Raw genomic sequence first — 26,985 nt, forward strand, 5'->3', positions numbered from 1 at the left:
AGTCTCCAGCCCCAGGCCTTCCGAGGGTTATGGGGAGGGGCTCTGCTCTGCCAGCCTTCCTGCTCTACCTGGAGGCTGGCAGCAGTGTGGCCCACTGGGCACAGCAGCAGCTTGCCCACAGCTTTCAGAATCTTCACTCTGTCTGATGGGCAGATGAAAGCCAGGCTACTCAGCATGCAGAGGGCAGTGTAGTTTGTCCTACAGTTGAAAAATGATAAGGAGATTTTTACTTGGTTGGCTAGAAACTTCTTTACCCTCTCCTGAATAAAAAGCCACCCCCATGCCATTTTTTTAAAACTCATTGTCATTCATTCAACAGTGTTAAATCTGCTCATTTTGAAGTATCAAGTGTTTTTCCCTAGCAACAAGATTTTTCTGTAAGTGACAGATTGGATGTAGGAGCAGGGTGGGGCAGAGTGAAAATATATATTTCTAAAAATACTGTTCAATAACTACTGCCTTTAGAGCCTTAGTGTTAAAATCATGCTACTGATTGTTTATTTTAAGTAAGGTTCCCTTAAATGATAACCAAATTTGACTTATAAAATTTGTTCTTAAATTGACACATACGATATTAAGTTTTAAATATAGAAATAATTTATAGCTCATACATCTCAATTCTGTATCACCACGTAGGAGTCATTTGTTTAAAATATTCCTTAACAACAGGCATGTACTAACATGGGCTCTAAAATCTGTGGCACCATACTTTAAAAGCCTGTTTGCATTTTGTCTGTTTCTTTAAAGGGCTTCCGTATTGTCTCGGACTCCCCTGGAAATGCAGTAAGGATTCGTATCACATCTCGGTTGCCATAGCAACAGCAGTCTTTCCCATAATGAGCTGCATCATCTGAACTGATGTCACAGCATCATGCAGCAGGTCACACAAGGCACCTCCTAGTATTGCATCTTACAGATGTGCCGTAAACATCAAAAGAGGATGATTTGAACAGGACATGGTAAGTTGCAAAATATTCTGCTGCTCTTAATTGCAGGGTTATTTTTTCCTGTTTTGTAAGGTTTTCCTAATGTAAGTGTGTGGGTTTTGCCTTGTAAAATCATTTTGAAGAGAGATGCTGCATGCCTAAGTATTATTTTCAGGCAGACAGGCTAAGACAAAGGCCTACAGAAAATGCATTCAGTCTGAATGTTTAGACTTGCCTTTGCATTTGTGATAATACCTGAATATTTGAAGAGGGTATATTTAAATTTCACAATCCAATTAAAGTGGCTACTGTCTGATTTGCTTAAATGGAAAGAATATCTGTTTTCAATTCTAATGCCATAAACATAGCTTGTGCTTTTCCCTGTCTCTTCATTTAAGCATTCTTATTATGTTTAGCTCCTCTTTGAACCTATTTTTTCTCAGTAGCATGAATATCACCTATTTACTTTCATTGGCCTTCCATGGCATGATAGCACAGAAAATGCTGTGCAAACTGGTGCTGAACGAGCAAGTGGAACAGTATTGATTTTAAACATGGTTTAAACGTACTGTCCTATTTCTACTGGTATTCCTCAAAAAAGCAAAACATAGATTTAATTGTCAAAAATAACCAAGTATTTTGAAAGGACAGTAGCTTTTAGCTCTTCTACTCTTTTACTTTCTTTGACTCTGTTTTTAAAATTATAATATGAATTTAGTGAATTTTTAGAACTATCTTTTACTGGAAAGAAAACAAGCTTTTTTTCTGCTGCAACTGCAGTAAAAGGTGTAGCCAAAGATTCAAGCATTCTGAGGGTGTTTGCTATGAATAAAATAATAGCAATAATTAAAAAGGCTTCCACCTCTATCTTGGGAAGAAAACACATATCTTTTATATTTAGAAAGCTGGTTAAAATGATGTCTACAGTATTTAGTAATTCTTTACACTGCCCAGTATTTGTTTATGTTGTATTAAGGTTTTTCTTCTGGAGGCTAGGTTTATTTTGCTTAACTTCAAGTTAATCTTGCTGGATGGTATATAACAACATTATTGTTTGATTTTGCATGTTTGAAATATTGTCTTTCAGCTGCTTGCTATTAGAAGGAAAAGAAAAGACCAGACACATGTCATTTTAATTGATCAATATGTCCACTAGGAATTAGGGAGTGGTCTCTGGCTCTGTTTCTCCCTGTGTAGTTTATGTTTCAAAAGTGCAGCAAGAAAAAAGCAACCACTAATTTTGTAGTGATATCAATATTTATTGTGAGGTTTGGTCCCTTCTATTTGATAAAATAATACATATAGTGAGACTTCTCTTCATAGGGGTGTGTGTGATGGTCTTGTCTGGCAGAAGCTGGAATAGTGCCCTTATATCTTAATTAGGGAGTCTGTACAGAATCATATCTGCTTTTTTCTGCGTGGCCTGGGTACCTCTGTTGGGTTTTTTTCCCCACTGCAAAACATAAAGCAAATGACTGTAAATTAGTTATTAGAGTTATGTTTTATTTATTTGCGATACATTTTACAGTATGACAGTGGTGGTCTCCTGCACTTGCAGCTCCCATCAGGCAAACTCGGAAGGGATGAGTTGCAGGAGGATGGGGGCAGGGCAGGACAGCTGATGTCTGCCTAGTGGCAGAATCGGGTGTGAGGAGAGCTGGTGAGCAATGCCCTTAATGTGCAACTCTAGGGATCATACAAGAACAGCCAATGAGACATGGATGTAAGATATTCCTGGTTTGAATGTTATGCTTTTAGTATCATCAATAATAATAAGTGTATTTTCTTAGATTTTTGAAGTGACTTGATTACAACTAGAATTTCTGAGATCAATGTAAAAACTTAGGGGAAACGTACTGGGTGAAAAAGGACAACTTTTGATGGTATTAATGGAGGCATAACCTACTATGAGGCCCTCAGTGAAGAATTTTTTTTCCCCCTAATAATAAGAACACTGTGATTTTTAATAAGAATGTGATTTTTAAACACTTTAACAAGTTCCTGTTACTATCTATTCCTCACACTTCTTACAGCATTGTTTGCACTGGGAAACACCTGCTAATAATGGAGCTGTGATGGCACTACTTGATTCTTGTTAATCTTGCCTAATTCTGATTCCTGCTGAGTACTTTGATTATAGAATGCTTCCAGTTAATTTTTGTATGGGCCCAAGTGTTGCACTGAGATCTGTTTGTGAGGATATGGAAAAGTATGGAGTGATGAAGGGAGTTTTTCTATGAAGAGCAAGCCTGATTGCCTGAGAGCATGACCAAATGTAGAAACACTAAAGGTACCACACAGTTTTGCTTGTTGTTGAGGCAGGTTCATAACTGGTACACATGAGACAGCATTTGACAGTGTGAAAATTGTGCTGCTTTCAGCTTTGTTTCACAGCTGGCCTTATACCATTACTGAAGCAATGTTTTGTAAATTCATGTATTCTTCCCTGAAGTGGCTGCTTTTGGGCAGTTACTCTGAAGGCCAGAGTTCCTCTGTATCTGCAGCATCATACTGACGTGGAGTTGGAGATGGGTGTGTACCAGTGAACTGAAAGGATGTTACTGTTTCTTCTTCATTTTGCTCTGAAGGGTTTTATTATATCATCAATTAACTGGCTCTAACATAGCTTAGCACTCAGTGCACAGAGAAACAGAAGCTTGGTTCTTCCCAAAGCAGCTGTGGCAGCTGATGACAAAACCTGACTACAGCAATGGAAGTTGCTACAATTTTAACACTTTGTGGGGTGTTTTTTTCACCATACAACAATGCAAAGCCTGCCTAGAGGGGATCAGAGCATGCCCTCAATGGAAGGAAGTTTTCTTTCTTCCCTGAAGAAGAGTTGAGGGAGCCCTATGCTCTGAGCTTTGTCTTTTGTGGGTCATGTTACAGTAGCACTGTGGGTGGGTGTCCTGTGCCTCCCACCTCTGACAGATCTGAATGAAGCTGTGTTCAGAAACTCATCCCTTGAAAGTCCAGTCAAAGGAGATCTCTAGCAGAAGTACTCAGGTGTTGATTAGAATTGATGGCATTTCCAAAATCCTGCTGAAATATTTCCTTCAAAATAGTTGAGGAATTGGAAATAATTTAAAAAATTCCCATGCCATCTCCTAGTCTACTTGACACAGCAGTGACTTTTACAGAAGGGTTCATGAAAGAAATACTGACAGAATTATGGGCTTGATTTTTTTCCTGGTCTCTGCTGAATACCCTTAGCTTCAGGGAGGGACAGAATGTCTGAAGTTCCAGAGTTGCTTTTAAAAGAAAAAAAAATAATGTGTATTAAAAGATATCATATTTATCTCTTGAAATATTATATTTATATTTTGTATTGTAAATATGGCCCATGTTCTATAATGAAATTTCTTTACATTTTGTAATGAGATGATATACTGGTGTTACTGGGACAAAATTAATAATACATGAATGAAAAGATGACATCAAGAAATCATCTTGGAACTAATAATTATGTCTGAATACGAACATTTCTGTGGACTGGACAGGGTAAAGGTGACTTTTGCTTTTCCTCTTCTATAAAAACAAACACTTCTTTTCTGCAGCTAGAATCTCCTTTCATTAGAGTTGCAAATGTTGCCCCTATAATGAGTTACCCAGACTGGGCCAAGTCTTTCCTGCCACAGGGAAGGAAGGAATCAATGCAAAAGCTGAGCTGGATGGAGAGCCAAAAGGAGACCAGATTAGTGAGGGAACAGGACATAAGCGGGTGAAAGTGGCAATGCATGGGCATCATATCTGATATCACAGTCATGATCTAGAGTTCTCCTGAAAAGGCAGCTCCCATCTTGGGCTTCTGAGCCTCTGGAGACTTTGGCAGAGGGCAGGGCAGATCTCAGCTGTGTTTCTAACCCTAACAAGCTGTTGCTGTAGTCATTTTCTGTTTAGTCAGTCCTTAAAGGCCGCCTGTGCCTTGCTTGCTGCACAGGCATGTATCCTGTTTGATCCATGCTCCTGGACCAAGACCTGTGGAAGTGGAGTATTGTCCTCCTCATATCCAGTCTTATGTTTTATATTGTTTATAGATTTAAAAATAAAAGTAGCTATCTCCATTTCATATCCATTAAGAAACCTGCTAAAGGTGTGTAATGTAAATCCTTCAGCTGGTTTGATATGTTCATATTTATATGCATATATAATGTCAGAAGGGTCACCACAGAAATCACTCTGAGTATCAAAATGTGCTTTCCTGAAGCAAAATTTCTTATTTTTAACAAGCCTTCAGAAAAGCTTTGCTTCTGAGGAAAAGAGGGAATAAATTAAAAAACAATCCAGATAGCTCTTCCCTTCCTGTTTGGTGCATGAAAGACAGGTTTCAAATATCTGGACTCCTGAGTGCTATGAATCCCAGCAAGGCTGACTCAGCTTTTCATCCCTCCAAGGTCAAAAAATTCAGCTCAGTGTACTTTACAATGTCTGGCATTTCCAGGCAAGATGTTTCAAGCCAGGAATGCTCTCTGTGTGAACTCTCAGTTTTCATGGCATGTGTCAGATGCAGGCTTGCCCTGGCAAACTTGGCCAAAATGCTGTTGCCTCCTGCTTGTCCAGTGTTCAGTCCTGGTGGCAGGCAAGGAGGGATTTTCCCTCAGCTGTGTTGAGAATGTCTTCTAAGGTGCCTAAAAGTGGAGATGGCTTGTAAAAATATGGCATGTCCTCCAGCCTGAGGGATAATCTTTGTGTCCTGAGGAGAGTATCAGCCTCAAAGTTAAGGGTGGAGACTGAGCACTGTAAATTGCATTGACACTTCCCTGCCTTTGCCAGCCCAGTGGCTTCTGGAACTGCTGAGAGCACTGAGAGCCAGCAGTTGGCTCTGGAGACTCACTGCTCTCTAGGGTGAGGCAGCAGAAAGGCTCTGAGAAGGGGAAGCACCTGGCCCTGGGGGCAGCAGGCACAGAATTACTGACCCCCAGCACTGCTGCTGCCCCACATCCAGCTGCTTTCTCAGAGGCCCAGAGATGCTAAGTATTGAGCTGGACTCTGCATTCTCTCTTTGGCAAAGAGGTCTTTCAAGTGATGGTGATTTCAATGAGGAAATAGCTCTATAAAATACTTTTCTCAGCCTCCATGGTACCGTGTCTTATGGGAGCTGACACACTTAGAAAGATGGCCTTTGTTAGCATGAGGTTGTGCTAAAGAACTCCCAGCATTTGACTGAGGAAGCACCCAGCTGCAGTAATTAGTTCTGCTTTCAGTCTTACTGTATATCTATTACTTTTGTGTATGTTTTTTGTCTTTCAAGAGCTGCCCTGTACTGATGCTCTTGTTAGTTCAATGTTGTCCCAGTTTCAGAATTAGGATGCAGACATGAAGTTGCTTCATGTGCTGTCAGATGTTAATGTCAATTTTTTGCTAGCTGGGTGTGTGGATAAAATGAAGAACGCTAGTATCTGAATCCAAGTTTGGTTGTTCTCTGTGTAATTTTTGCAGCATTTTTCCTCTGGTCTGAAAGCTTATAGCTGAATCTTTACTTCAGTCTTAAAATGCATCCTGTGTATCCTCCATAAGTCCTCCTTGCAGGTTATCTTAGACTTGTATTTGTTTTCAGCTCCTCTCAATTCCATCATTTATTGACTTCCTCTGTCTTTCTTCTTCCACCTTGCTGTTCCTGAATTGTATGACTGTAATTGCTCTCTTCTACAAAGTTGTCATTCTTTTCTTATTTAAACACTTTGGAAAAACGTTGCATTTCTTCTGGATAGTTTCTGTGGGACTTCGGGGTTATTACTATGTTTTAAATTAATAAAATTCAGATCTCTCTACTGGAGCTTGGATAGAACTCTTACAGTGCTAGGGGCTGTAATGATTTGCCTGAGAAACAGGCAAATCTTTTCTGACTTGTTTGCCTTGATTTTCAGCTTAACTTGAGGTAAATTTTTTTCTTGCTTTCCTTAAATATTTCCTTATAAGAGATAAGTAATGTGCCCAAGTTTCTTGGAAAATCTCTGGCAGACCTGGGAGAAAAAGCTATTTTTCCTGTTGCTTGTATAGAGTGTTGAAAAAATTATCTTTTATCTGCCTGTATTTGTATTTTCCTGTTTGTGCTTCTGGTTTTTTTCTTGGTTGGCTGTTTTTTAATGGTCATGGTTTTATTGGATAAAGCTGAGCTTTTGGTGGAGATCCATCATGAACTTGCAAGGGATTTAAGGCAAAGAAAGTTTGTTACCTGCTATAAACTAGGCTTCAAATTAACACAAGAAGCATGGAACATTCTAGTTTTCAAAAGAAGAGTATCTGCTTATCATAGTGTTTTAGAGAAACTGACTGTATTGATTAAAATGAAACAAAAAGCTGCACCTTTATGCAACATAATAATATGCAACAAAAAGGAACAAGTTCTGTGCACTCCTTGGTTAAAAAAAAAAACCACTCACAGCACAACAAAATCCCACATTTGTTTTGAAAGTTTTAAAACAGCATTTCCTTTATTGGCTGGATAAGTGCTCCTCCACTGTTTAACAGATTGGTGTGATGGAATATTCTCTGCCAAGACATTTGATACAACAAAACATGTCTGCATAATAGGAAAAAAAGAAAACAATGTACCTACCAACTGAAATATTATGCTCATTAGGTAAAAAATTTGGAAGTAAGGACAGATGCCTTTTTTGCATTACATAGTACAACATTAGATGTTGGTAACCAAGTTGACCAAGAAATGCTGTTAAACAGTTGATTGTATTACATTTTCTATATATATATGGTTTTGACAGGTCTTTATTTGAGAGGCAGATAGAACATGTACAATGAACATAAACAAAATAAAAAGAGCCTGATATTGTCAAGTATGAGGGCTGTATAAAATTGTTGTTCATCTGATATTGCAAAATAAGCCTTAAAGAAACTTAAACAAAATACTAGTTAATGGTGAAAAAAACTAATAAGAAACTTTGCTTGATGTTTAGTTTTTATCCTGAAAAGCTGTACTTCAGAGCTGAGTGCTATTGATGGAATAACTCCAGTCTATGGAGAATGTTTTCAAATAAGGACATCTTTCAAAGCTGTTGCATGAAGCTACTCCAGGCTACTTGCAGTTTTCAAGTATGTTAGATCATGTCTAGCTTTTCCTGCTGAAGAGGCCAATTCCCTGGCCAAGGCTGTACTAGCTAGTATGTGTCCTTCCTGTACTTTAAGCTTCACTGCTAGTCTCCTAACACATACCATTTTTTAGAATAATAAATCAGATTTAGATTGCTAAAAACCCCTCCCCTTCAAGCTCATAGCTTCAGCTCGAACAGGCTGCTATGTGTCACATTTCAGCATGTCTACTCTGTTGCTAAGGCAATGACACAGCAGATATGTAAGTTGCCATTTTAACAGTCAGCTATTAAAATCTGCAGAGTCTATTCTATAGATCCTTAATATGCCATCTAGTCTTATTCCTTCTCAAAATTTCATCCTAGGATCTTACTAGGTCATTAACAGCAGCAAGAATTTTTTTTTTCATGTTAATATGCACAGATAACCTTTGAAAATAATTAGGGGATTTTGGGTTTTCTTGTATCTGGAGAAGGGGGAATCTAAATATACTCTGTGCATGATATAAAAACAGTGTATCAGCAATAATGGTGCTAGCTCTTTCAGAAGAAAGCAATTTTGACCCCTGAAGTGCTTTGCACCTGTATGCAATGCAGTAGCTTTTTAAAGTAAACTTTTCAATAAATGTAGAGGCTTGATTTTTGTATTTCTGTGAATTACACTGAAAACTTCTGAATTATTCCTTCTGCTCTGCTTTGTTAGGTCATTTTGAATTGGATTGGAAGTTCAGTTTTATTTGCTGGTCCCACCTATGTGATCCCTTTTCTTTGCTGTAACTTGTCAAGTCACTTTAATCAAGAGAGAGAAATCTCCCTCAGATGTCTCTTGTCCCTCTTCTTGTTACTTAATTAGTATTTGTTCAAGTCAAGATCTTAGGTGTTCCACCTCCTGTGCTTGTCATGAAAATGTACAGAAACTAGTACTAGGAACTCCTGGGTTTAAATGTTAGTGTAACAGGATAGAGAAGAAAAGCTGGTCAGAGAAGTGATAAGCTACAAGAAGGGTAGTGAGTGGCCTGTGATACTTGAACCAAAGAGACTGGAAACTTTTTCTGGCCTGTGATACTTGAATTCAGGAGACTGGAAACTGCTTCTGGCTCTGATACTGAATGTGCCCCTTTCATATTGCCTCTGTACCTGTGCCCCTTGCTCATTCCTGTGGAATGGACATCATGTCATTGATTCCCTTTGCAAACCACGGTGTGTTTGCGCCAGGTGATGCCACTGCCAGTTTAACTTAACAGTTAAAGGCAAGTAGCACACACCAGAGAGAGTGGTGCAAGGGAACAGGGCTGAATGGAAGGGATGTGGGGGCTGGAAAATGCCATGTTAAACCTAAAGCAAGGAAACTAGCTTTGGGGATTTTTGGTCTTAGGTAAAATATTGCACAGCAGAACATTTGCAAAATATATCGAAAGCTCAGTGGTTTTGGCAGCACAAATTTGCATTTTTAAGTAGTGTATGCTCAGCTATGTTCAGTCTGCTGAATTGAAAATGTCAGCTGAATTCTACAAGTAAGTTTAAAATGACCAGGTAAATATCTGTACTGGCTGAGTCGAAGTGATTTCCATCAGAGAGGCAGCACCTCTGTAAAGCTGGATGCAATATGTGCATGCCATTCTTAAAAAGAAATTACTGGTTTTTGTGAAAGGGGGACCTGCCTGCTTTTGCATGATCTCCAAGGGCTCTTTTCCAAAATTAGAGATTGATAAGAACTGTTCTACAAGATACTGTCTTTTCAGTTACTGCAGACACATCAAAACACCAGCTGTTGATCCTCATGAAACTTTATTGCCTAGGTTTTGTTCAGAGAGCACACAACCCAAACCAGCTATTGACAGATGGATATGCATTAAATGAGATATAAGATACATGATGGGACCAACATCTGCTCTAAATTAGGCAGTCCCCTGGGTTGTGGAGATATTGCTCTTTCCAGTCTAATAAATATTTTTTGAACCAGAATAGCTGTGTCAAGTAAGCTAAGGGTGAATATTTTCAATTAATGTGCCAACAGCTCAGGGAAGAGGAACATAGCAAGAAAGGCACTTTATGAGTGATCAAGAGTAAAAGTAGATCTCAAAATAACCTCTATTATTTTCTGACTCCCAATATAATTTAAAATCCACTTCAGTTTTGTCTTAGTCCTTAGACATGTAATTCTGATTCCTATATTCATCTTTTGAACTGTTAAAAATTAAATCTAGGGATGTATTTAGTAAGTAAATTAAAACAAGCTAGTCTGCTAAACCCAGCACCTAAAACCACTGCTAGACATGTGAACTCCAACACCATGTTTTATTGAACTTTATTGAATGGTTTAGAAATTGAATTGTGCATTTCCCTGTGTTCTTACTGACTGTTAATTGTTGATGGATCCTTTTAATCTGAGTAATACCACATGTTTTTAACTAGCCCTTAATAAATTCAGACTATGGACAGCCATTACTTAAGCAAAAGTATGAAGATAAAATAACATTTTTTTTATATTTGTCAGGTGCTTTATTGGTATGGGAGAACCACAGGGAAGGCAGAGGTTATAGAGAACCTCAACAAGCCTTCAGCCTGTGAAATGATATTTCCCCCAGCTAGATCCAGCCTGAAAATTATACAGTCTGAAAGTGAAATTTGATACCACTTGGAGCTAGGAAAAATGCCAGCTTGGCAAGGCTCATAGTTTTTTTTTTTTTTTTTAGCAATGTTTTCCTAGACTGGAGGCGGCCTCAGGGATTATAATTAGCCTGTCTTGGACTGATTAGTGTTGGGTACTTGAAGATCCTTGATCAGCAGAATAACACGTCCTGACAGCCCAGTGGAAGAAAGTCCAGCATTTGACTTCTCCTTGCAGGCAGCTGAGAAAAGAATAAATCCCTTTATGAGAAAAATGGTGGATGTACTGAATACTCAGATGTGGTTATCTCCTGGGCCAGGATGCAGAGTGATGGATTCCAGCCTTTCAAATAATTTTACTGAAAGTGAGGAAAATAAAATCTGTGCCATAAGACTCTATTTAAGTCCTTCTTTTCTGATTGATAGCTCATAACTGCCAGCTGGGCCACAAGCAGAAGGTAGCTTGCTTTCTTCTTCTAAGATCTTCTAACACATCACAGAATCAAAGTTAGATTCAAATGGGATGAAATAGGTAATGTGATAAACCCCAAAATTCTGTGCAGTGACCTGTTAGAAACCTGATAAAGATGTAAATATAGGGCAGATCACCAGCCATTGATAAAAAAGTTATGGATCAATTAGCAACTCCATCATCTTGAGAGTCTGAAAAGTCTGATAATGTTATCAATCAGAGTATTACACTTTTTGGGTAGTAATGCAATACCAATTATATCCTTTTTCAACGTGAGGAAAAACATTGCTCTTTAAAGAGATTATAGAGTAAATGTACAAGGTAGGAAAGGAGACTGATATCTATCATTCACTTGACATAGATGGTTGTTCACCAGGGATGTTGACTCCAAGTAACAAATCTAGCAGACAGCATGGAAAACTTGATTAACACTCCCCCCACCAAAAATCCAAGCTTCTGAGAGTGTTCTTTTTAATTTTAAAACAAGAGTGAGGGAGCTAACAAGGCATAATGGTACTTTAATGGCTCCCAGTGAGATAATTCCTGCAGCAGTGATGAGGAGGAAGGCTGTCAGAGTTCCCTTGGGAGCTGTGCAGAGCATGGGAGGAGCAGGGTCTGCAGCACAGCAGCAGTGAGTGGGATTCCTTACCACTGATGAGATTGCATACTGATAAATTATATTTTGGAGCTGCTCCAAAATATCAACATTAGGTTATTCTTGAAACTACCTTAGCACTTACTCCTCTCACAGTTATTTCTCTGCTGCACCTATTACAGGCATGCCAATGAATCTTGCCTCAGGTGCTGCTCAGTTCTTGGTACAGATCTAACTCAACTCCTGCTGACTTCTCATGTTTCACTTCTAATGGAAATATAAATCTGTAGATCCTATTCAAGGCTTACTAGGGTCATTAATGAGCTTCAGGCCCAATATCTTCCCATGTTGTGTGGGGGTTTTTTTGTTTTCTTTTTTTCCCGATTCTGTGATTTCCCCAAGGAAAGTGTCATGAAGTTGAACAAAGCCGAGCTGCATTCTTGGAAGAAGTAAAAACATTAGAAATGTATGTGCCTCATTTGAGATTGAAAGGGTTGATAAAGGGTTGTGGGACTGTACAGATTTGGGAATAATCTTGCTCCTCAATTTCCTGCCAAAAAATGAACATGTTATTAGTTTTGCCTGTGAAGTTCCGGTTGCTATTAGAGTACTGTGAAGCACTAAAGTGTTTTTTGTGTACTGGAAAGCTGATTATGATCTGAGTACCAGTAATACTATGCAGGTAGGTTTTAAACTAATTTTTCAAGAAGCTAACATGAGTATTTTGCCTTCTTGAGAGATGATAAAACAATCTTCTCAAATTTTATCCTGGTTTCAATTTCTAAAACATAGCTTTAAAAGGGTAAAGTAGCCAAAATCTTCAGGAATGCATCAAAAGCGTTAAAGAAGTGAATTTATTTTCTATAAGGCCAAGTGAGGTATCCACGGCTTTAAAGTAAGATTGAAAAAATTACTAATTTTTATGTGGAGTGGTATATAATGGTTGATAATGTCTTAGCATTTTATTGATTTTTTGTTTTGTTCTTATTTGAAATGTAAAAAAATTCCTAGTACCGAATCTGAAAATAAAAGGTCCTTGATGTATAGGAAACAAAGTTTTGCACAGTGAATTCTTGGGACTAAAGCATGGTGGTAAACTTAAAATGTGAATTTATGGGAATTACTTATGATAGCCCTAGGGAATGAAGTCCTATTTAATGACAAAGCAGGTATAACAGTGATGGAGTACACAGGCAGTAAGAACATTAGGGTCCAAAATCACAACTCCATCTGCTGATGTAATTCCACCTGAATTTGGAAAGGAGCAGTAGTTATGGTAAATGCCAGGGTTTTTTTTTTTTTTGTAGCTCCTAGAAACCAATAAGCCAAACACAACAGTGTGATCCATTTTGGTATTAGTGTTATACTTCTATGCTTGTTGGTATCACCACTGTCAGACAGACTTTGATGTGAAGTCATGCACAGATGCACAAAAAAGTCACAGGTATCTCCTCCCCACCCCAAATGCCCACTGTGCTAGCACTGAGAGTTTGTGAGCAGGCCTGCAAAGTCACCTCCCAGGAGCACAGCAGGTATGTGAGAGGGTGTTAAAGATTTGTGCTGTGACCTCCTATATGATGTATTACAAGCTTTTTGGTTTTTGGGATCTTTACTGCGAGAAATATATGGGGAGTGCTAAAAACGAGAGTCAGTATCCTTTTAGGATGCTTGGGCAGACAGGGAAGGGACTTGTGAGGAAGAAAAGAATTGTGCCCAGGGTGTGTTTGTGGAATCAGGGCTTCCAGCTCCATGGGAAGGTGAGAGTCAGAGCCTGCACAAGCCTCAGAGAAGGGGCACAGAGCAGGAAAAAAGGCTTTGGCCAGAGCTACCCCAGGTAGAAGAGGGGGAAAATTGGGTTTCTGGCTACAAGAAGCTGAGGGAGAATAAGGTAACAGCTGAAATAAACAGGCCAGAACTGCTGCTTGACAGCCCCATGGGCTTTGGCTCCAATTCAGCTTCTGTCAAAGGAACATGAAAATTGCAAACTCCTCTGTGGCCATTTAATGTGTATGATGCACTATTTCTAATCATATTTAGAATATGGTTAAAGAGTTAAAAAGTACAATATGCAAAAAATATATCTACTGGCTTTATTCTGTATGGTTACAGCATGCAGAAAATGAATCAGCAGCAATTTAAGAGCACAGTAATAATAAATTTAACTTCAGCTAAGCAAGCTCATTTTTTAAATCCTTGGAGACTCTGCAAGACGTTTTAATGGATCCTTTGTGATGTGGATATGTCCTCAGTTTAAAAACTGGACTAAATGGTTCCTTTTGCATAACTTAGGAAGGAGCTTTCATACGGTAATGATTTCAGGGCACTGCTAAGCTAGACCAGATGTGGATGAATGGCTTAACAGTGAAATGCTGTATATCCCATTACAAAGCTTTCTAGGTCTATATCCTTACCCTCCTGGTAATAAGCTTGCAGTTAATGAGTAAGTTCTTAATACACAGTTATATGTCAAAAGAGGCAATCGTGGTTCCACCATGGTTTTTGATGATGTTGAGGAAGCCAGTCATTGACAAACTGAATTGACAGGGTGTTCTGTAATTAGGAAAAATTTTGTGTATCATTGCTGCCCAGAAAGATATTGTCTCCCTCTGTGTTTTAGAGGTTAGAAGAGAAACACATTGAAACCATAAACTCAACTTAATTTCTGGGTGAAAAGAAGGAAACAGTGTAATGTAATGAGCTGCCAAATAAGGAATGAACTTTCTGAAATATCAGCTGCATTCTTTTAAATATGAGCAGTTTTTGTCTAAAAATAAGACATTATTGATTTTCAGAGATTAAAAAAGTTATCTTTCTCTTGTCTGAAATATCAGGAATAACAAAAGATAATTTATCAACCTTTCTGCTTGTTGCTATTTAATCATGTAGAATAAAATAGTTCAGTTGTCAAGAACCTGCAATGATCATCTTGCCCAATTGTCTGACTGCTTCAGGGCCAACCAGCATGTTGTCCAAATGCCTTAAACACTGACAGGCTTGTGGCATCAAAGACCAACAGCTAAGAGGGCTGTTCCAGTGTTTGATCATCCTCTCAGTGAATAAATGCTTCTTAATGCCAAATCTGGACCTCCCTGGCTCATCTTTGAACCATCAAAGAGCCATTCATTTGAACCACCTGTCCTGTCACTGAATACCAGGGAGAAGAGCTCAACACCTCCTACCCCAGCTTCCCTCTTTGGGAAGCTGTAGAGATCAATGAGGTGTTGTCTCTAAGCCTCCTTTTCTCCAAACTAGACAATCCCAAAGTCCTCAGCTGCTCCTCATAAGAAATACCTTCTAGTCCTTTCCCAGCTTTAGTGCTCCTCTCTGGATGCATTCAAGGGCCTTCCCTTGCTAACTGTGGCACACAGACCTGCCCACAGCACTCGAGGTGAGGCCTCAGCTCTGAGTGCAGAGGGGAAATGTCCCCTTTTGGCTGGCTGGAGATGGGTTGGATACACCCCAGGCTGGGTTTTCCCCCTGGGCTGCCTGGGCACTCGCTGCTGGCTCACACTGAGCCACTGCCAGCCAGCACCTCCAGCCCTTTCTGCAGGGCTGATCTCCAGCCACTCCTCCCCACATTTATACTTGTGCCCAGTGTTACCCAGATTTATATTATAACATAATAATTAAAAATATTAAATTGATTAGGCTTACAAGCTCAGAGTGTTGAAATCTTGGTTGTGTTTGGTGCTAGTTCTATATTTGTAATTCACTCTTAGTTGCCCTTTTATTTGTTTAGACAGATATTTTGGGGTCAGAAATGTTAGATGAACGCTTTGAAAATCAAGGATCATCCACAAAACATTATGGAGTTGTTCAGCCAATTAACTAATGAAGCCTTAGTGCATCTGTTTACCTCACCATTAATTTTGTCTGTGTCAATGCTTTATCATAGATGAATAAAACATAATTCAAGTAAATAGAGAAGAATTTAATTAAAATCCATGTTCCTTTAGAACATCTGTCACAAAAAAATAGCATCTGTCCACATAAAAAAATCTTATGTGCTGTGATTTTAAAAAGAACCCTGTGTTTGTAAACAAAGTATTTTTACGGACTTTACATTTAATAGTTCAGATACTTCAAAGAATAGGCTGCTTGCCTCTGCAAAAGAACAGACAATACCAGTAGATGTGCTACTTTTTGAAAATAATAACTATATCCCTCTAGCATGTAGCTCAATTTAATTACTGCTGACTTTTACTTTTTTTTTCCCCATGACTATTAGATTACAATACTGAATTATGGTCTCCTTAATAAATCCAAGCATAGTAAAACACTATCTTTAAAATATCACTGAAGGACTTAAATTGAAATTCTGCTATCAGTTCTCTTTTCCTCTGTGTGAAACTAAATGAGAGCCACAATTTCATATTTTTTACAGCTGGAGCACATAGGTTAGGCATTCATTTTTTAACCAGTTTGGTAGACAAGCTTAATAGGCAAATGATATTCTTTTCTCTGGGAAATAGTGCATTTTCTTCAGGAGTTTGAAGATTCCTCTGGATTTTAAAAGTATTCAGAAGGACTTGGTACAATAGTTGGCAAGCAGAACTGTCTATCCATAGACCAGAGTGAGACCCAGGAAATTTTTTCAATACAATGATATGGGCCAGAATTTAAAATTCTTTATGGCTTCCCAGGTAAAAAAAACCAAATAAATACCAGAACAAGACTGAAAAAGCCACTTTGGTTCCCATCATTTAGATTTTTATTTAGAGTAATTTATGCTAGAGCTTTTCCTTTTTTTCAAAATTAAAAAAATCTTTTAGAAATGTTCTAAAATGTGAACTTTTTTATTCTGAGAAATGTAGGAGCAAAGCTAATATAGCACTCTGATTGTTTAAGTCTTGTTTCTCAGTAAGCTGATTTTAGTTAAAACTTTACAAATGAATTTTAAACAATAAGGAAAGAGAATTTGCAATTAAAGGCCCAGTTTCTGATGTTGATGAGAGAAATCTCTTATCAGTGCTGTAATGACTAAAAATTATGACAAGTTTGAAATGAATGGATTAAGGGACATTAACATAAAAAACCAACAAAAGCTGTAACACTGGCCATGTATTTAAAACCTCTTTCAAGGTTCTAATCTTTCAGAAAAAAATCTCCCTAATCACATTAATTCAGAATTGTATGTAGTTCTAGAATTATAAAGTTTACAGAATAAAAATTTTCAGGTATAAATATAAATGAAATTTTAATAGTAAGCCTAAAGTTCATATTAAATATGACAGCCATTACAGTCTCTTTCATTGACAGTTTCATAAAAAAAATGTATTATATGTAGCAACACAGTTAAAATCTAAGTGAGAAATTGAATTGCAGCTAAAAATAGGTTTGAAGACTGCAGCTTTAATGTGTAGGAAAATATATTGGTCTTTTGGAGTTATTTGGTCTTGTCAAGCTCTTCAGGCTTTTCAGAAGGCAAAAGAAACATTCCTGTGGCTAATATGTGGCCTAGCCTAAGTGCTTGCTTGGGCCTCAAAGCAATTTATGATGTGAATTTTTGGGACATTTTGTCCTACTTTTCTCTGCAGTTTGAAATTGTGAAGTACTCTGGGAATACCTTCTTGTGGCTTTTCTGACATGACCCAAATGAAAAATTAAATACTAGAAAACACTGTTACACTTTTGGTGTCTGCTATCTACTGCCTGTAACACCACAACTTTCTTAAATCAGTGAAGATAATTACCTTAGGAAACACTGTGCTGGTTACCAAGCCTAAGAAAATGTTTTGAAATTTGCGAGCTCTCGAAGCTTTGATCAGACACTGAACTTCCATTCTCCTAAAATCCAAGTGGCAGACGTAATTTTTGAATGATTCGAAGTTACCTTAGAGCTAAAAACTTTATTTTCATTTTCACAACTCTTACCTTTCATTGCTCTTTTTAAAATTCCTTAAATTAGGAAGTGATGGATACTGTTGAATGAATGAAGACAGGAACAATGTAAACCAGAATGTTGTCTAGAATGAAAAGCAGTGGGTAATTGAGTTAGCAGTCTAAATCTGTGGGTCATCTAGCACTTGATATGTAAGTGCTAACTTATGTTACTGTTAGGGGGACTAATACAAATTTAGGTATTAGTTTGCTTTTTATGAAAGTTTTATGAAGGTTGAAGTTCTTCAGAGAATTTGGAGAAAAGGATCAGCAGGATGGGACTTGTAGTAATTTGTTCCTAAACTACAAATGCAGAGTTGGATTCCTTCCAAGCTGGTATGATGGCAAACCTGAAAAGGCCTATACCCAACCTTTGGCTGGTTGTTGCTTGATACATCTATACTGAAATAAAAATCTGCTCTGTATTTCAGCATATTTTTAAAAGACAGACATGAGTGACTACAAGCATATGAGGAATAATACTTCATAGCTCCAAAAAACTGTAGTGCATATATTAAATCTCTTTTATCCTGGAATGAGAGTCCTGGGACAAGTCTGCTGCTGGTAATTCCATAATGAAGTGCACTGAGAAATAGATATTTTTGTTTGGTGACAATTTATTGTGGTCTCAGGATATAGAAATCCTGAGACAACAATAGATCAACTTGCTAGCTTTGCAGCATATAGCACATTGATGCAGAGAACTCCAGCCACTGAAACAGAAAGGCTGCTTTAGTGGAATATTCTGCTAAATAAAGATAATTAATAAATACATTTATATAAAACATAAACAAATAAAACCAAATAAATACAATAAATATATTTATCAACTTGAATTATTATTAGTGGAATATGGCTACTTTTGGAGTTATCAAATTTACAAGTTTGAGAAGCCACTCACTGCAACCCCCTGTGTGGTAGGGATGACCAACAGTGTCCACCTCAGAATTATCTATATGCAGTGTCTTCAAGCAACTAAAATAATGATGAAAGGGATCTTGAAGACTGACTAATAACTTCAGTTGAATATTTGCTATGGAAGTATTTGCATTATCATAGCATTACTCATAAATATATATGAAGCCCTAATGTACTCATACAAATGTATAGCTGTACTTATTAATGAGATCTGGTATACTAAAAAGCTTTCCTTTATTTCAAAATCCTTGCTTGATGAATCTGTTCACCTTAATTTCAGGAGGTCTCCTTCCATCTTCTCATAGATGGGTGCTGATGCTGCATTTCCCTACCTCTAGTGTGGTCACTAGCAGATGGGAAATGGGTCAAACCCTCTCAGAAGCCATATGTTTGCTCCCAGTGGGGAGCTGAAGGAAGAAAGGATTGATTTAATCCTTATTACTGCAAGAGCAGCCGTGTGTAAGGTGCATTTCTCCTAGGACTTTAAAATATTAATTCTAATTAAGGCAGGAAGTGAATTGGAAGCAGAATACAATACAGTAACTCTGTACATGCATTTCTGTTTCATTGTGATGGGTACTTTCTGCTGCTGCCTGTTTGCTGTCCAGCAGCTGCTTCAGCATTTCCCTGGCTTGCAGTTTGCTTAGCTGTCACCAGCACTGCCTCTCCCCCCTGTCCTTATGGAAATAATGGGCAGTGCAGTCTGCTGCAACCTCCTGCAGCACCTGCTCAGCTGCAGACAAGCCCTGGCTGCTGTGCTGGTCTAGAAGCTGGTTTGACTTGTTGGTGGCTCTCTCTGTAGCTCCTGCAGCAGCTTGCCTCCAACCACTTCTCTTTTCTTCAGGGTTTCTTGTTCCTTTTGCTGACACACACTCACTCCTGTGGACATACCTTGTTTTAACTGCAGGAGAGTTTTGTGAAAGCAGTGTAATAATATTTTATTATTCTGTCTGAAGGTGGAAAAGAAATTTTTCCCCTTGATATAACTGAGTCCCAGAATAGAGGAAATGCTAGCTTTTTATTTACTTGAGGTATAGGCTTAGATTCTCTGCTCAGAAACTGCTCCAACTAGTTTAACCACAGGACAGGAAGTGATAAACAGAAATTAGGAACAATTAATCCAGAAGAAGGGCAGTGACCTTGCAGTAGCTATAAGGGCTCCTACCAATAAATGAGACATAAATTGCACTATAATGTGGGCAAACTGTCATATTCTTTGAGATCCAGGCTGAAAGAGGCTTTTGGGGCATTTCATTTGAAATGTTCTGCATTTTCTGATGACTAATACAGATTTTAGGTTCTAAGAAGTCTTGTGAGTAACAAAAGCATTAAAGAAGTGCAGGTGAATCTTTCTGTCATGTCCTGTCAACATTTGGTGGGTTTTCAGACCTGCAATACCAGAAGATTTCAAAATTTTTTTATTTGACTAGTGGCATAGATGATAGAGGCCTTAGTACATTGAATTTTGCTTAAAATTACTCAGTACTGGTCTTGATTTCAGCAACTGCACATAGTGAAATCATATCTAGACAAGTGTGCCTTTATTTGTACATTCTGCTCAGCTTGTAGTAATTGCAGCACTTGGTTCTGCCAAATATGAATAATCTGCTGTTTCTACACTTTGGTCCCTGTCTCTCTTGAATATCTGGGATGTAAGAATGGAAAACCATAGTTCTTCAAGGTTTAATGTCAACAGCAAAATGAGATTATTACAAAGCAAGATTTGCTTTGTTATAATATCACTCCTACCTGTTTTTTCCCTTGCTATAGTAATTGATTTTTCTCTCTGTCACTGTTTACTTAAAAAACTGAGCTAAAGATCTGTCAGCAGAGTGGATGCAGACACCAACCCCACATTTTGCCTTCATCTGTTCTTGGAGCTCCTATTTGTCCACTATGTCTACTTTCTCATCTAAATGTAGCCAGTGAGAAAGGGAAAGGGTCAAACTCCTCTTAGTGAGTCCTTATTGTATTCCTTTGAATTTATAAGCCATAGCTTTTCCATGTGCATTCCAAATTTTTTTTTAATGTGCTCAAAGAGGCATCCTCTGAAAACTATCTGCTGTTGCTTGAAATTTTTGGGTGGAACTGCTGCATCTGAATGCCACTCCAAAGTCAAGAGCCCTACTGTTAGTCACTTTGTGAAGTTGTCCAGAATCTTCATGTAGTTTTTTTTCTTTCTGCTGGTGGGCAGCATGTCAGAAGGAGGACTTGCCAGGTCAAGCCTCTCAGTTGAAATGCCCTGTATCTAGAAATATGAGTAGACTAGGATGTAAAAATCAAGCCAGGGCATTTCTAATAAAGAAGCACAGAAAGAGGAAACAGGAGAATGTAGCTAAGCTGGAGGGAAGCCTCAGTGAATGCACTGGAGGGCCGTCAACTCCCAAATCCTTAACTTGTACTGAAGTAGACTGAGGTTAAATCTCTCTCTCTTGAGCTTACCTAGGGCTTGGATCTGAGGGTTTTTATTGGCTAGCAGATCAGTTAGAAAGAAGACTTGTGAAAACCATAACTAACTTGGAGTGAAAATTTGTTTTAGGGGCATCAGACATGTTCTTTATTTCAGTCTGTATTTATTTCACTCTTACCGTTTTCAGTACTGTTTTCAATTTATTTCACTCTGCCTTGTTTTCATAGGAACATTGGTGTAGACCAGCCACCAGCACTTCAATCAGAGATACTTGTGTACAACTTGCACTAGTCTAGAAACCAAAGTGGTGAAAATGCTGACAGCATATCTATAGTTCTAATAGTGTTTGATAGCTACATGTACCACGGTGACAATCTAGGACACTTTTTCTGCGCTTAAAATATGCTGTAATTTCATAATGTTCAAACTGCAGGCTGGAAACCACCCAGAGCAATGACCTCTGACTCATCCAAAGAGCCAAGTGCTGAGAAACCACTGAAGGTGACTGTGTGCAGGATTAGTTTTACAGCTAGAGCTGTGAGACAGAATTGAGAAGGAAAGATATGTGAATATTGTGTTAGGATTGGAAGGCTTAAAAGAACACCAGGACCAAGACATTTGATCAGGGTGATTCACCACTGTACTGGGGGAAGTATCCAGAAGCACTCTAGTGACAGGCGTGTGAGGCATGTTCTTCACTATATATTCAGCCAGGAACAAGGTACAGCTGGAAACAAGGCTCAGCTAGGAACAAGGTACAATCTGTCTCTCTTGCATCTCTGAACACACAGACTTGAACCAGTTTTGCAACTGGAGCAAATCAGTGAAACTCTATTAACCTAATTGAGTCTGATGCTCAACCTCAAGGGGCTCATGTGCTTTGTTTTGAGATTCTTCCTTTTCTTCTGTATTTCTTCCCTTTCACCTCCTCCCCCCATTTACCTGGCAGGTTTGCAAAATTTAATATAATTTTATATTATAAAGTTAAATTTATAAATTTAACTTTCCTTCATCCAGTGGCTGTTTTCTGACTGTGAAGAATAGGAATAAGTAGGTCACAGCAAAATACTTAGGATGTGGAAACTATTGGAGCTTTGTAAACTGTGCTCATTCAGGTAAAAATACAATCTATCCAGTAGACAAGGTATTGTCCTGAATGAGACCTATTTCTTTGCATCTGGAAGGTCACATAAAGATACAAATGCATTTAGATTTATACGCAGGTGACTTTTTTTCCTATATATCAGAGTAAAGTGGTGCGTAAAGCCTTGGTGAAAGAGTAACTTTGGACATGAACTTTTCCAGATGGGTAAATACCTCAAGCTGAGTTTTCTTTGGATTTCTTTTGGGAGGGGGAGACAGAACTTCTGCAAAATATAAGAGAACTATAGATTTGCTAGTGATATTAAAAAAAACCAAAAAACAAAAAAGTGTAAGAACTTCTTTAAGGTGCTTTAGTATCTTTAAAATAAGACTTTAAAAGCATACTGTAAAAGATGAACTTAATACTGGCAGGAGGTTGATCTTCATGTCTTGCATGATTTTTTGCTTCAACAGCCAGTCAGGAGATGTTGTCTTGAAAAATTCTTCATGTGAGTGAGATTTACTGCTGTTTGCAGTTTACCCTGCATTGCTTATTGAAATTTCCAAGGGTGAATTTTGTATTCAACACGGAAATGTGAGCAGGAATGTAGTTTTCCTCTGTTTTTTTTTTTTTTTTTAAATGATTTCTTTGCAGTTTTGCAAGCATGGAAGAGATAAAGGGGATTTACAAAAGGTTCACACAAAGTGCAACATTTCCCATATCACAAAACGGTGCTCTAGCTTCAGACTGCATGCATCATAACAGAACATTCAATTATCACAAAATTTCTATTTATTTTTCAACTTTTAAACAGGTTCAAAATTATTTGCCAATCATAGATTAAAAGCCCTTATATTGCTAGATTGCTTTATTTCCCTAAAAGCACCTTAAATAGCAAGTACAGCCCAAATTAGTTTTACGTGCTGTATTTCATTGTCTGCCTCCAACAAATTTTCAAAACTCGTATCTGTTAAATATTAGTTAAGCATACATCTGCTGTTTTTTAAGCACTCCTGTGTAGCCTAAGCTCTTTAGTTTCCTTGTCCATATCTTGTCCAAAACAAATGGTAGTCCATTTGGTTAATCATACTTACAGAATTGCTCCCATTTTTCAAATTATGCTGTGCCTAAGAAAGGCCATGGGGATCTGTTCCCTTCTTTGTACTATTGAAATGAATCAGAGAACTGCTTTGCCTACCAACTGTTATGCACCTAATTAACATTACAATGTAGTGTTGTAGTTCCAGTATTTATTACAGAAATCTTTCTCCCAAGACCCCAGATCAGTTCATTAGTCAGTTGTGATTGTTTGGTTACTGCTTTTTATGATGCTCATAAAAAGAGCCATCCTCATTATTGCTGTAAGTGTAAGTTACATGCATTCAGGTCTTTGGTTTTGTTTGACTCTGGTTGCTGGAAGCTACTTGAACATAAATTATAAAGATAAGATGCAATTGCATCAAAGCATGCCTTATTCATGCCTGAGTGAAGTGAAACATTGTTTGTCTGGGGGGTTGTTTTCTCTTTCTTTGGCGTGTTTACCATGGGCTATTTGTGGCATGTCATCCTCTCTCATTTGATGGGAGTGCAGTTCAAAGGAAGGCACCTGGGACTTCTAAGAGATCACGTGTTTTTGAGAGCATGGTGTGCCCAAAAATTACCAGTTATGCAAAGTCTTCTATGTTTTCTCCTAAAGATTTACTGCAAACATGGACCAGTGTTGCTGGTTTTCTCTGCATTCCAATGCACTTATCAAAAGTTTTGTCAAAACTCTGTTAGTCAGTCTGCTGCTAATCTAAACAAACAGATTTGTGTATTTACTTGGAACAAACAAATCTGACATATTTTAATGTGTTTTATATGAACAAGCATTAAGCTAATGCGTGCAAAATATTTGCATAGATGGTTCTCTTTCCTTTCATTGCAATGCTCTCATCACTTGTGTAATTCTGTTCCACAGCAGCACTGTGTAACACTGCAGAGGATGCTCCATTCTGGTGCTCAGCCTGTATTTCCATTTCTTCCACTAATTTAGTAAAAAAAGGATATGCATATATATTGGTATATTTTTAAGAGAACACCCCTAAATGAAGAAATGTGAGGAACACAAAGGTTCTTAACTGCTCTTCACAGCTGGGTCATAAGATTGAGGAGCAGCACCACATGTTATTACTTCAGAGATTTGCACTTGCAGGAAACAACTTCCAGCCAGTTCCTCCCTGCAGACCCTGCCTGCAGGCAGGCTGTCCCTGAGTTAGTGAGGGTCATGGAAAAGCAGTTAAACTGTTCTGTTTGATTGGGATCTCTTTTCCTTCTCCCTGTGAAATCATGGTCTCTCCCAAACAGCAGCTCCTTTAGTTCTCTATCCTCAGCTTGAGATCTTTGACAGCTGAGTTTTATCCTTACAATAAAGGAGTTTGCTGCCCCATGCCCTGTTTCCAGGGTGCCTACTATTACTATTTCCTCTACAGATTTTCTGCAATAAATATAATCTCTTCTTCCATTATGCTATAGCCCATAGGAGGATGTTGACTGTACTTACTATCATGGGCAGCAATTTACCTTACATCACAGTGTTGCCTGCTGCAGGTTACAGGTGAAGATACAGAGCGATGTAGAGAAGGTGTTAGCAGACTGTCTGTACTGGTGAATATTCCTCTTGTGAATCACAAAGAGTCAGTGATTTTAAACCAAGCCGTTCCCCAGTCAGATGCATGGTGCTTATGCAGGATTAACAAGCAGTTAAGCAAGAAACCTCAGCTGAATAAAGGTTATAAACAGACCCTTGCTCTGTGTCAGAGAGCAGCTCAAACAGGGTAGTGCTTCAGTTCAGGATGGCTGCTGTGACTTGAACAGGCCACCTGTTTGGGTTACATTTTCTGGGCACTGAAGATGCCTACCGGTATAAAGACTTGGAAAAATTCAAAGATATCCTAAAGGTGCTTTTTAATTTTTGGTCCTCCTGAGATATGAGTTCCTTTGTGTGTCTTGAGGACAGGCAGCTGATCACCATACAGCTCTACAAAGGAAGAAAGAAAATGGTTCTGGTGCTTTTTAGTTGTTCAGATGCACCTAAAGTGCTATCTTTGGAGCATTAGCTTATCTCACATTGTATTTCCATTGATTTTCAATCTTTTCTTTTAAAAAAAGTAACCACCCTTCACCCTGCACTTGCATAAATCCTGCACATGTCATTTCTGTAGATGTAGGAGTATAAAATATGAAGGGCAGAAGTAAAAGATTATAAACTCCAGCTTCTCATCAGACCATATCTCTGTCATGGTATGGATTTTGTTTCTGTGAGCAACCTGGGAAAAAATATAGGCCTACCTGCTTGAAAACAACCTGACAAATGTCAGTGGAATCTTTTAAAGGAGCAAGAGACAGGCTAAAGCTGCAGCTTTTGGAAAGGTATTGGGTCAGGATTTTTATTATTCCTTGCTGTGGACCAATAAATATTCTTTCCTTAAGATCTTATGAAATGCGCAATTCTTGCCTTAGCGGCATGCTCCTAATTAGGCTTGTCATCTGATCATATGAAGTTTCTCAGTCACATTCACACTTGTCATGAGTTATTAAAATATGCTTCTGACTTGTGTCCTTGTCCGCCTGCGTTTAAAAAGAAGTCTTTCATTTTATCTGTTTCACAGAAAACCCTGAGCTTTTTTTTGTCAGCATGCAAAGCATGGTAAGTGGTATAAATAGAGAAATTACTGGTTTAGTCCACACTTAAAACCTGAAAGTATAAAGAAAAAGTTTATTACTATCACATTCTAGCTTTGGAGAACTTGATTAAATAAAAATGGCCGACTCTGGGCTTAAAAATATTTTTTAAATATGTATTTTTCATCCTCCAGCTTTCCCCTTTGGTATAAGGCTTGGCAATACTTATTCACAAATCATGCAGAGGTGTGGCAGGTACAAGCATGGTTGAGCATAACATGAAGGGAGTTTTGAAGAAGAAAAAAATGTATCTGCTTTTTTGCAAAAGTTAATAGCAAAACCATCTAGCATGTAACAGCATTATCGAGAACCAGAGAAGGAGCAGGGTGGTATAGTTTGGGTTCAAGACCTAACTCTTAAGGACTTTCTACCCTGTAGAATTAATAACATCAAGTTAAACTCCAGCCATATGGAGAAATAACATGTGTTTGATGTAGCTCAACAAGGACCTTTTAAACTGAAAAACCCCCCAAATCCCTAAAACAAAACCAGCATGACATAAAGCTATGATTTGAACATGACCTCACATTCCTTCCCCTAGCTCAAATACCTCTCTCCTCCGACACTTGTGGCTTTGCATTTTGCCAATTATTTTTTCTGCCTTGGAGTAAGAGATTATGACCACACCAGGTACAGATAGTCCTAGTGGAGAAATATTTGGAGTCATCTTGCAGGAAAATGTACTAAGCACGACATGGACTCAAAGAATTTCATGCTGCACTCTAGTCCTTTTTGTTAAGATACCGATTTTACCTTGGGAATGAGATACATCTCTTCATTCTCCTATATGATTTGTTCAGACCTTTAGCTGGAGAGCAGTTCTTATTCATTCTATGGTTCAGTGTGTATTTGATTATTTCAGCCAGTTGAAACAGCTTAAAAGATGAGTTCAGACTGCAAGCCCAGTAACTTAGAGGATAAACAATCTCTGGGGAAATTAGAAATTTGCCTTCCAATCCCTTCTCCGCTCTGGGAATTTATATCTGTCTCACTTTCCAAGAAAGCAACTTTGATCACGTTTTCCAAACTCAAGCTTTGATTACAAGAGCCCTCTGTTCAGTCTGTGAAAGCGACATATTTTGACCACATCCACTGGAGCAGTTTCCTATGGAGGACATTGGGCATTTATTCATCCTGTTGGGGTCTTGGTATAAGATGACCAGTAAGTTTTGAACAGATTTAGGTGGCTGAATACATGCTCCAGAATGGGACTGGGGCTCCTCAGAGATGTTGCTAGGTGCCAGGGATTTCACACTTGTCTGAGTTAGTTTTGATGATGCAAATTGGCAGCTAGATGTTAGAATTGGACACCTGAACAAAC

The 26,985-nt window shown here is 38.3% G+C and overlaps 1 protein-coding gene across 4 annotated transcripts in view; it reads left to right on the forward strand.

Annotated features, from left to right (window-relative positions):
- Positions 1 to 804: 804 nt before the first annotated feature.
- AKAP6 (A-kinase anchoring protein 6) overlaps positions 805 to 26,985 on the forward strand; it is a 257,459-nt gene continuing 231,278 nt past the window's right edge. For all 4 annotated transcript variants that reach the window (XM_077180435.1, XM_077180434.1, XM_077180437.1 and 1 more), the window contains exon 1: positions 805 to 959. The gene's annotated coding sequence lies outside the window, so the exon portion shown is untranslated. The remainder of the gene's footprint in view (positions 960 to 26,985) is intronic.

Source organism: Agelaius phoeniceus, chromosome 6 (assembly GCF_051311805.1).
Source record: "Agelaius phoeniceus isolate bAgePho1 chromosome 6, bAgePho1.hap1, whole genome shotgun sequence".
Classification (NCBI taxonomy): Eukaryota; Metazoa; Chordata; class Aves; order Passeriformes; family Icteridae; genus Agelaius; species Agelaius phoeniceus.